This window comes from Mustela nivalis (genome assembly GCF_964662115.1).
Source record: "Mustela nivalis genome assembly, chromosome: 7".
Taxonomy (NCBI): Eukaryota; Metazoa; Chordata; class Mammalia; order Carnivora; family Mustelidae; genus Mustela; species Mustela nivalis.
Window position 1 is genome coordinate 103145994 of NC_139026.1, and position 10151 is coordinate 103156144.

A 10151-nucleotide genomic window follows, 5' to 3' on the forward strand; every position below is an offset into this window, starting at 1 on the left:
TGGAATAGACAGGAAGTCAGATATTCAGAGCTTGTTGACTGAACGGGTTAATTCAACAGTAGGCTCCTGTTAAATAAAGGTAAATGAAAAACAACAACTCCAGGTCTCTCCTCTCCCATGCATTCCAAAGGGAGTGCTCCCTCAGATCCTGAACTCTGGGCATCGTCCTGCCGCCACAACGGCAGCACCCTGTAGACTAGTACTGTGGGATTTCTTTCTTTTTGACAGACAGTTAGGTCTTTACTCTTCTTTGCATTTAGAAGGAATGACTAGAATTTCATTTTATCACATTGTAGTTTTCCTTCAAGATTTGGGTTTGGTTGGTCGGTTTTATTGGCGAGCATCAATGCCGCATGACCCATCGCCTTCCAAGTCTTCACCGGGCTGCCGTGAGGCCCCTGGAAAGCAGAGTGTTGCCTGCAGAAGGCTGGGGCTGCTCCTTCAGCAGGGTATAGAAGTCCGGGTGCTCCATGGCCTCTTTGGCAGTCAGGTCTGTTGATGGTCGTATCTCAGAAATTTGTCCAGAAGATCTAGAGCCTCGGGGCTGATGAGGTATCTGTTCTCACTATGGATAAAGTTTTCCCAGCATTTCCGTGAATGTTGTCCCAGGATTTCGTTGAAGTGCGGATCGAGGTCTATGTGATATTTCTTCAGATACCCATACAGCTCATCTGTACCCAGAACCTTGGCAATGCGAACAAGCTGGTCATAGTTGTGCTGTCCGTGACAGAAGGGCTCCTTTCGAAAGATCATGCTTGCTAACATATAGCCCAAACTCCACATGTCCAAGCTGTAATCATACATCTGATCATCCACAAGAAGCTCCGGGCCCTTGAAATATCTCGAGGCTACACGGACATTGTACTCCTGAGCAGGATGGTGGAACTCTGCCAGACCCCAGGCTATCAGTCGCAGCTTTCTCGGCTGGCGATCTCTCACGACCTTGTGAGGTTTCACATTCCTGTGCGTGATTCCCTTGCTGTGGCAGGAATCCAGGGCCTTAAGGAGCTCATACATATAAAACCCGATATCAAAGTCTGTCAGGACCTGGTCAAGTTGCTTAAGATCTGTAGTACTGATATATTCAAATACCAAAGCTGGGGTCTTTGACACAGGGTCCTTCACAGTGTCGATCAGCTTAATGATATTTGTTCCACCACGGAGGTTCTCCAGAATCTTAACCTCTAGTTTTATCTTCTTTTTCTTCATTGGCTTGAGAATATTTACAACCTCTCTCTCATTGTTGGTGGTGTTGATGGCCTCAAATAGTTCACTATACTTTCCTCGACCAAGTTTCCAACCAGTTGGTAATCATCTTAATCACCCCAAGGACGTGAGCCTCATAGTTCCAGTACTTGGGGCTCCTCAGGCCGTTCACCTGCGCGTAGACAGGGCGGGCAGGACCGGGGGAAAGGGAGTGGGTAGGTGGGGGGGGGGGCGCTGCAGGGCGCGGGGAGTGGCTGTGCCGCAAGCCCCCAGCTGCGCGGAGCGGGGGGGGGGGGGGGGGGGGAGGGCGGGGGGGGGGGCAGAGGAGGCGGCAGGCCGCGGGCGCGGGAGGAGGAGGAGCGCCACGGCAGGCAGTCACGCCAGGCTGGGCCCGCGTGGGCGGGCGGACTGGGGGCGCCGGGGGCGCGGGCAGAGCTGGCGGGGCCGTGGAGCGGCGGGCGGGGTGGCTGGGCAGGCGGCGCTGGCGCTCGTTCCGGGCCTCCGCTCAGCTTGCAGCTCGGAAGCTGCGGCTGCGGCGGCGGCACCAGCGGGGGAGGCACCAGCAGCGGCGGCCGCCGGCCGGGAAAGGGGCAGCGGTGGCGGCCGCCAAAAATATAATTATTAAATGCTATGTTGCCTACAAAAGAATAATCGATGGAAAATAAAAATACTCTAGAAAAAATTAGTGAGCAAAACCTACCTACGCATCTCAACACATACACCAAAATAAACCCTATTAGTAAAAGTGTTTACTCTTTTTTTTTTTTTTTTTAAGATTTTTGTTTATTCATTTGACAGACAGAGATCACAAGTAGGCGGAGAGGCAGGCAGAGAGAGAGAGTGGAAGCAGGCTTCCTGCTGAGCAGAGAGCCCGATGTGGGGCTGGATGTGGGGCTCTGTGGGGCTTGACCCCGGGACCCTGGGATCATGACCTGAGCCAAAGGCAGAGGCTTTAATAAACCCACTGAGCCACCCAGGCGCCCGTGTTTACTCTTTTTAACAAAAGCATTAAACCATTAAATATTTCAGAGGAAAACATATATGAGTGGTATTACTGATGAGTGACAGATTTTTCAAACAACAGAAGTTATAAAAGAAAGTATCAATACATTTGGCCATATAAAATCTGTGACCAAATAAACGTAATGTAAGTAAAAATATAGGAAAAAAGGATTAGCATGAATGATAAACATTCTTTGTTTATAATAAAGGAACTAAAAATTTTTGTAAATGATCACAGGATATAACCAGTTCATAAATTAACCATGAGTACCAGCCTTCTACTCTTATCTGATCCGGACAGTAGGTTCAACTTCATCATCTTACCTCAAGACATTTGCCCTTTAGTTCTGTCATAATTTAGTCCACTGGAATCTTGATATACTCACTACCTTACAGATCATCATACTTACCCGTTATATGGATTACTTCATGCAAATATTATTAGGTACCTAGGAAACAGTCTGAAAATCCTTGTGAAAAAAATCTTCCCCATTGTTACAATTTATGTAAATCTTTTCAAAAAACAAATTAGCATTATTCATTTAAAGAAATACTTCCCCCAAATTAAGCATAAATTCAAGACACCGCTTTTGTATCACATGTGATTGATAAGACATGTTAACAATATAATCAGTTCTAAGAGACCAAAAGTTCTGGTGGATAAAACTAAATTGGGGACTTGGGATAGGCACATAGTAATATCTCATTTTTGGAAATAGTGTATTTTTATAAAGCCTAACATTCTTTTTCCTTTATTTATTCCTCTAATAATTCTTCACATTTTATATAACAAGATGTGGAGATCTTTTATAACACCAAGAATCATTAAACTTAAGCATCTTAAAATCTAACAAAAATTTTTTTAAAAAAGTATACAAAAGGCATTAGCTCATGTGGAGAGAGGGTACAGGCAAACACATCTGCCTAATTTCCCAAACAGGAAAAAAAAATCGGTTATATAATAATCAAAGCATATGATATCAGCTGCGTAAATTCTGAAGTCTGTTGTTTTCTGCTATAGTAGCATGAAACATGATTTTTCATCAAAATTTTTAAAAATTGAACCTTTGTCATAGCAGAAGTAGTACTGGCAATTTGCCATTCTAACTAGTGAGGGCTGTGTTTCCACATCCATGAAAATTTTACACAAGGCTTCACATTACTTGAACCACAAATTTCTTATTATCGCTGTCATTTCACATTTTTACAACTGATTATGGCTTTTTAGGTAATTGTGATTATTTCAAAATAATAAAAAACAAGAGTCTATCTTTTGTTCTTGAAAATACTTTAGCAACCAAGTTCTCCAAATAGCTTTCTGTTTTGTCTCATTTCCTTACTTCCGACACCTCTGTCTTTGTCATCACCTAGTTCATAATTTCTAGGAGTTACCTAGACATAACATCTCAGGTTTAAGAATAGCTGGTCTTTAACATACTTTCAGGACTGTGAAGGGTGGCAAAATTTGAGGTGAGAGCCTAAAATCATTTCTGCAGCACAGAAAGGATGAAACATGAAGGATAGGCTCATTAAGTGAAATGTATCCACTTAAACACAGTAAGATGGCAGCTACAGAGAGGCTCACTATACATCTGTTTCCTTGAGAGTTCATGTGATGTACACTTTTTAAAAAATATTTTATTTACTCATTTGCCAGAGAGAGCATGAGAGCATGAGAGCACAAGCAGGGGAAGCAGCAGGCAGAGTCCAATGTGGGACTCAGTCCCAGGACCCGGGAATTGTGACCTCAGCCAAAGGCAAATGCTTAACTGAGTCACCCAGGTGTCCCACACATACTTTTTTTTGGAATTTTGACCACATCTGTTTATACCCAGGACCCATTCAGGAGATGCCCATCTATTTACAAAAACATCCTGATTTATCTGATCACTTGGTAAGTTCACAGGGCAATATAAGAGAAACAAGGGATCTGGAAAATGGGAGATTTTTCACTTCTTTGTAACAACAAATAATCTATTTCATTATTTTTAACTCCCCAAAATGACTACATCTGATTACTAATGGTACAATCCAACTGAAAAATCTGTGTGCAGTAAACAAAACTCAGCTTTAATACTTTCTTCCTAAGGGAAAATAAGAACAAGGTCACCCAATTTACAAGGTCCTAACTCATAATTAATGGAACCTGTGGCTTTTACGTGTGCAAGCATGGTGAGTAAAGAGTTTGGCAAGGATGTGATTAACTACTAGAGAAAGTATTTTTTTTAATATAGGAGAAGATATTTAATTTCACTCCATATTAATTAAAGAAAATACCAATTACAGCTCTATTGTAGTACATCTTTTAAAATCTGACATAAAAAGATCAATATTCTAAAGACTGGTTTTGCAGTATGGAGGTTCCTCAAGATGTTAAAAATAACGACCCAATGACCCGGCAATTGCACTACTGGGTATTTACCCCTAAGATACAGATGTAGTGAGAAGAAGGGGCACATGCATTCTAATGTTCATAACAGCAATGTCCACAATAGCCGAACTGTGGAAGGAGCCAAGATGCTCTTCAAGAGATGAACGGATAAAGCAGATGTGGTACAATGGAATATTACTCAGCCATCAGAAAGGATTTGCATCCACATGCATGGAACCGGAGAGGATTATGCTAAGTGAAATAAGTGAAGCAGAGAAAGACAAAAATCACGTGGTTTCACTTATATGTCAAACATAAGGAATAAGATGGAGGGCCAAAGGGAAAGGAATGGAAAACTGAAGGGGGAGAAATCAGGGAGACAAACTGTGAGAGACTATGGGCTCCAGGAACAAACTCCGGGTTTCAGAGAGGAGCAGGGAGGGGGGATGGGGTAACTGGGTGATGGGTATCAGGGAGGGCACATGTCGTGATGAACACTGTGTGTTATATGCAACTAATGAATCACTAAACACTACATCAAAAACTAATGATGTACTACACATAGCCAACCGAACCTAATAAAAAATAGACTGGTTTTGTAGGCATAAACATTGTATATTCCCTATGAAGGGCAATTTGGAAATATTTGTCTACATGAAACAGAATAGGATCAGTGTCTAAAATAATAATTATTAATCCTTTCTGCTACATAATGATCTCAGGAAATGGCAGGTCACTCTAGATGTCACCCAAGGGATGAAGTATAATTTCACATTGTAAAGAGGAAATCTTTAAATTTGAGTTTCATTCGCCTGTTCTTCCTCTGCCCCGCTCTCTAAGTCCACCCTCTCTAGTTTTAAAATGATGTCTGGTATCTCCCAGCACTACAACAAATATATGAAAGATTCATGAAACTCTGTCCCCTGAGGTTGAATTTTAAGAGAATTTGATTAATAATAAATTTATGTTAAGACACTTAATTTAGAATATGAATGGCAGCACCTGGTTGACCAAAAGATAAAACACATCTTATATGAAATCTAAAATACCTTAAAGAATTTCATATGCTAGATATCTTCTTCTTTTTGACAGGTCCTTCTGCATATCAGATACGTTGTAAACCTGGCATACAATCCGACCTTGCATTTTTTAATCTTCTAAAAAAGAAGTCAGATGTTCCTCTACAAGAAGAAGGGTATCTCCTGTTTCTGTTCTACTCACTAGGATATTTTCAGGAATGAAAGTCACATAATAGTCTCTACAGCATTATTTAACTTTCTATGGGGAATCTGAACCTTCTATTCCAGTTCACTTCTATTCCTCCTACCTGAGGGTGAGGGAAATGAAAAGAACTAACCTACTGAATGCCTAGCATTGTGGTCAGTCACAGAAAATGTTATTAGCTGACTACCTATACAGCGCCTCAGTTAGCCCTAGAGATACAAATATATTCAAGATTGCTCCTAGAACTCACCATCAGTTGGCAAGAGGTTGACACAGAATAAATTCTAGGACAGGTTATTGCTGATGTACACGTGTTGTGCTCTGGAGAAACAGAGAACAGGGGGACATACAGCCTTAAGAGAAGGGTTGGAGAGAAAGACTAAGAAATCAAAAGCATCTAGATGATAGGAAAATGGAGAGAAGCTGAAAGACCCAAAGAAATAAAATCAGAGTTTACCAATATTAAAAGGCAAAGAAGTATGCCACAAGATAATTCCTGAATTTTTAACATAATCAAAGAAGTGTTATCAACAGAATGAAGGGGGAAATAAGAGCTATGACCAACTAAAAGCAATCATCAGAAAGGATTTCTTTTGCCTTATTAATAAAATAATAATAAATAATAAATAATACTATATAATAAATAAATTATAAATTATAAAAATAGATAGGGGTGCCTGGGTGGCTCAGAGGGTTAAGCCTCTGCCTTTGGCTCAGGTCATGATCTCAGGGTCCTGGGATCGAGCCCCGCATCAGGCTCTTTGCTCAGCAGGAAGCCTGCTTCCCCCACCCCCCGCCTGACTTTTTGTGATCTCTCTCTCTGTCAAATAAATAAAATCTTTAAAAGAATAAATAAAAATAAAAATAGATTATTCTACCAAATTCCTGGATTAGCTCTTTCAGTATTAGCAGTATTAATTCTGGTAGCAACTATGGGAAGATAACAGAACAAAATTTCATAGCGATTTTAAGGGGAAAGAATATGAAGCTGTAATATAGTACAATAAAAAATCTTATTAAAAATACCAAAACAGGGGCGCCTGGGTGGCTCAGTGGGTTAAAGCCTCTGCCTTAGGCTCAGGTCATGATCCCAGGGTCCTGGGTCCGCATCGGGCTCTCTGCTGAATGGGGAGCCTGCTTCCTCCTCTCTCTCTCTGCCTACTTGTGATCTGTCTGTCAAATAAATTAATAAAATCTTTAAAAAAAATACCAAAACAATAAAGCTTTTTTTATATATCCCATATATAATTGTGACAAAACTATTTCAGGTTTTGAATAATCACATGAATGGAATTATAGCACCAAAAAAAAAAATGGTCAAACATCTTCTTTTTTTTTTTTTTTAAGTTTATTTATTTTTTTCTCAGTAATCCCCACATCCAATTTGGGGCCCCAACTCACAACCCCAAGATCAGGAACCACACTCTCTCCTGACTGAGCCAGTCAAGCACCCCAAAAATCTTAATATATGTTACCACTATTTTTAAAAAATATTTTATTTATTTATTTGGCAGACAGAGATCACAAGTAGGCAGAGAGGCAGGCAGAGAGAGGGGGAGGAAGTAGGCTCCCTGCTGAGCAGAAAGCCCCATGCAGGGCTCAATCCCAGGACTCTGAGATAATGGCCTGAGCCGAAGGCAGAGGCTTTAACCCACTGAGCCATCCAGGCGCCCCCATAACTGATGTTTTTAACTCACGGGATAAAATCACACAGCAAAATCATCTCCCACTAGTCTCTTAAATATTCAGATATTTTTCTACCAATCCAGATTGAAAAAGCTTACTTTAATATAAAGTCCATAGAGTTGTTTGAACTTGTAAGGCACTAAAACAGAATGTCAGCCCCACAAAATTATAAAAACACCAAATGTCAAGAGTTCATAAGCCAAGCCAGGCTACAGGCTAACTACCTGCAGTAGGGTTAGAAGGCCGGCATGGTCCTTTTCTTCTTTCCTGCCTAATTCCATTCCTCCTCTCAGTTGGCTGTGTATGGCTTGACCTTGCCAGAGTTAAACTGCCGGGGGTGACTGAGTTCTTACTTGGCTAAGATGCTTTGGAACGGGCTGCATTTGGCAATCATTTTATTGTTTTAGGTTTTTGTTTTAACGTAGGCTACACAGCTAATATGGGGCTTAAACTCATAATCCCAAGATGAAGAGTCACATGGTCTACTGACAGAGCCAGCCAGGTGCCCAGCAGTTATTTTCATGCCGACTTCCTCACACAGGCACTTCTGTACCCATGGCTGTTCGCCCCGGCAACTCCCTTGCCTGAGTGAACGCAATCCATTCTGTCGGGCTTTTTTTCTTCTTAACTCTTAAGGAATCCAGAGATCCATTTTGGATTGTCTTCTTCTGAGTCCTCCCTGTACCTCTAAGCAACCCTTTTGTACAGTGTCTAAAATGGATTCCCCCACAAGGGCCCACTCCCTACACTTGACAAACATCTGGTCCTTCAAAAGCACTCGAGCACTTTTTGTCAAACCAAATGCTGAGTGTGCAGAACAGTCTCAACTAACATTAGACTTTCTCCCTTCATTAACCAAAGCACCTTACCAGTCCTTGCAGGTTCCAGATTTCCTGAATATAAGCCAAACATTTATAATTCCAGAACTGCAAGAGATTCATATCAAGCTCTCCAAACTAGGTTTTATGAGACATAGTGCCTTCTCGCCTTCCCACTTTGGCAGCTTTGTAATTAGCTTTCTTTCCCATTAAGTGCATTCTCAAATTCATAACAGATTACCAACCCATTATATTACCATTTATATATAAAATACCATTTATATATAACTAAAGTCCATGGTCTATATGGGGTGGGGATCCACATTCTTGCCTAAAAGAATGGGGATTCACCTGTGACAGAATGGGGGCAGGAGAAAATTTGCACAGAAATAAAGTCCTTAGTTCAAGTATACCAACTCCCCATTCTTATGTCTATGACTAGGTGTTATTTTTTCAATCCAAAGATCAAGTCTACATTCCAACATATTTTATTAAAATACTACATACTTACATTAAATAATGTACTCATAACCAGCTGGACTGAAGTAACTCAGTATTTACTTTAAAATGAATATGAATAAACACAAAGAACATCTAAAAATAAAACATGTATCCATTACCAAAAGTAATCAACTTAATAGATAAAGGTTACATGTCAAACTCTGGCATTCTGGGAGCCTTGAATGGATACTTCTGGAAAGTTTACCAGTCCTCTCTAGGTCTATTCTCATTAAACTGCTTTGGTTGGAGTATGATTCAAAGTAAGAGAGGGAAATTCACTTTCAGTACGATGAGGTGAGGAAACTGACAAATCATCCCCACTTTTAAAAAAAGCAGCTATAAATCTGGATAATATTACTTTAAAGACTCTGAAGACCTACAAAAAATTAAAAAGTGTTTACTCATGAAAATCACTGAAGTTTGGTTAGAGCTTGTGTGAGTCTGTGCTGTGCTCTCATTTCCCATGCCAGAACTTGTCACTTAGAGAAGGGACTTGCTTAACCTGAGGCAGAGTAAGTCAAAGAGGTGGCCTCCACGCTAAGCACACAGAGTTCTCTAGCCTGGGGTTGCAATGCTGTTTGAGGGAAACAAGACGAGAGTAGCAAGGTATTTAACTGTAAACTCTGAGAGGTCAGAGAGCCATCTGGATGTGATAAGCACTCCACATGAACTCTAGATTTACCAGAGGCATGCAGAGTAGAAACGGAAGCTGGCTCAAGCCACCCACATACCCATGGTTGCCAAAGCATGCGCACACACGCAAAGAAGCAAAAAGCTTGTTAGAAAGCAAAAACCAGGCAGCCTTGAAAATGACCCAAATGTTGAATGGACTTATAAGCCCACACAGATCCATCAGCAGAGGAGAAAGCATGAATAATGGGGTCTGCACGCAACATCTGCCCAATCTTTGGCTAAATGTTAAAGGATGCAGGCACAGCGGCAACAGGTAGGAAGCAAGATTTAAAAATTTAAGAAATGAATAAAGACATCAATGGATGCACACTGTAGTAGAGACAGACTTCATAAATTTACAGGAGGCAAGTTACTAAACAAAGCAAGACAAGACAACCTCCTAGGGAGGAAATCAGAACCCCTAATTGCTACATTACCTGAAATTCAATAAGATTTTAAAACAAAGAGACAAGAAAAGTGACCCTTACTACAAAAAGCATTAAGGAGAAACTGTCTGAGTATTTCCAGATGGTAGATTCAGCAAAGATTTAAAAACAGCTATACAGACATGGTCAAAGACTAATGGAAATAGTGTTGAAAACCATGATGAAAATGACACAACACATGAAGAGTCTCAATAAAAAGATACAAAGTAAATTAAAGAATTGAAT

At 40.7% G+C, this 10151-nt stretch overlaps 1 pseudogene across 1 annotated transcript; it reads right to left on the reverse strand.

The window, feature by feature from the left end:
- Window positions 1–376: 376 nt before the first annotated feature.
- Window positions 377–9543, reverse strand: LOC309870344 (casein kinase II subunit alpha' pseudogene; annotated as a pseudogene). Its single transcript has 3 exons — window positions 9540–9543; window positions 1544–1843; window positions 377–1440 (listed from the first exon to the last, which is right to left on the reverse strand). The product of its transcript is annotated as a casein kinase II subunit alpha' pseudogene (transcript).
- Between the last annotated feature and the right edge of the window lie 608 nt (window positions 9544–10151).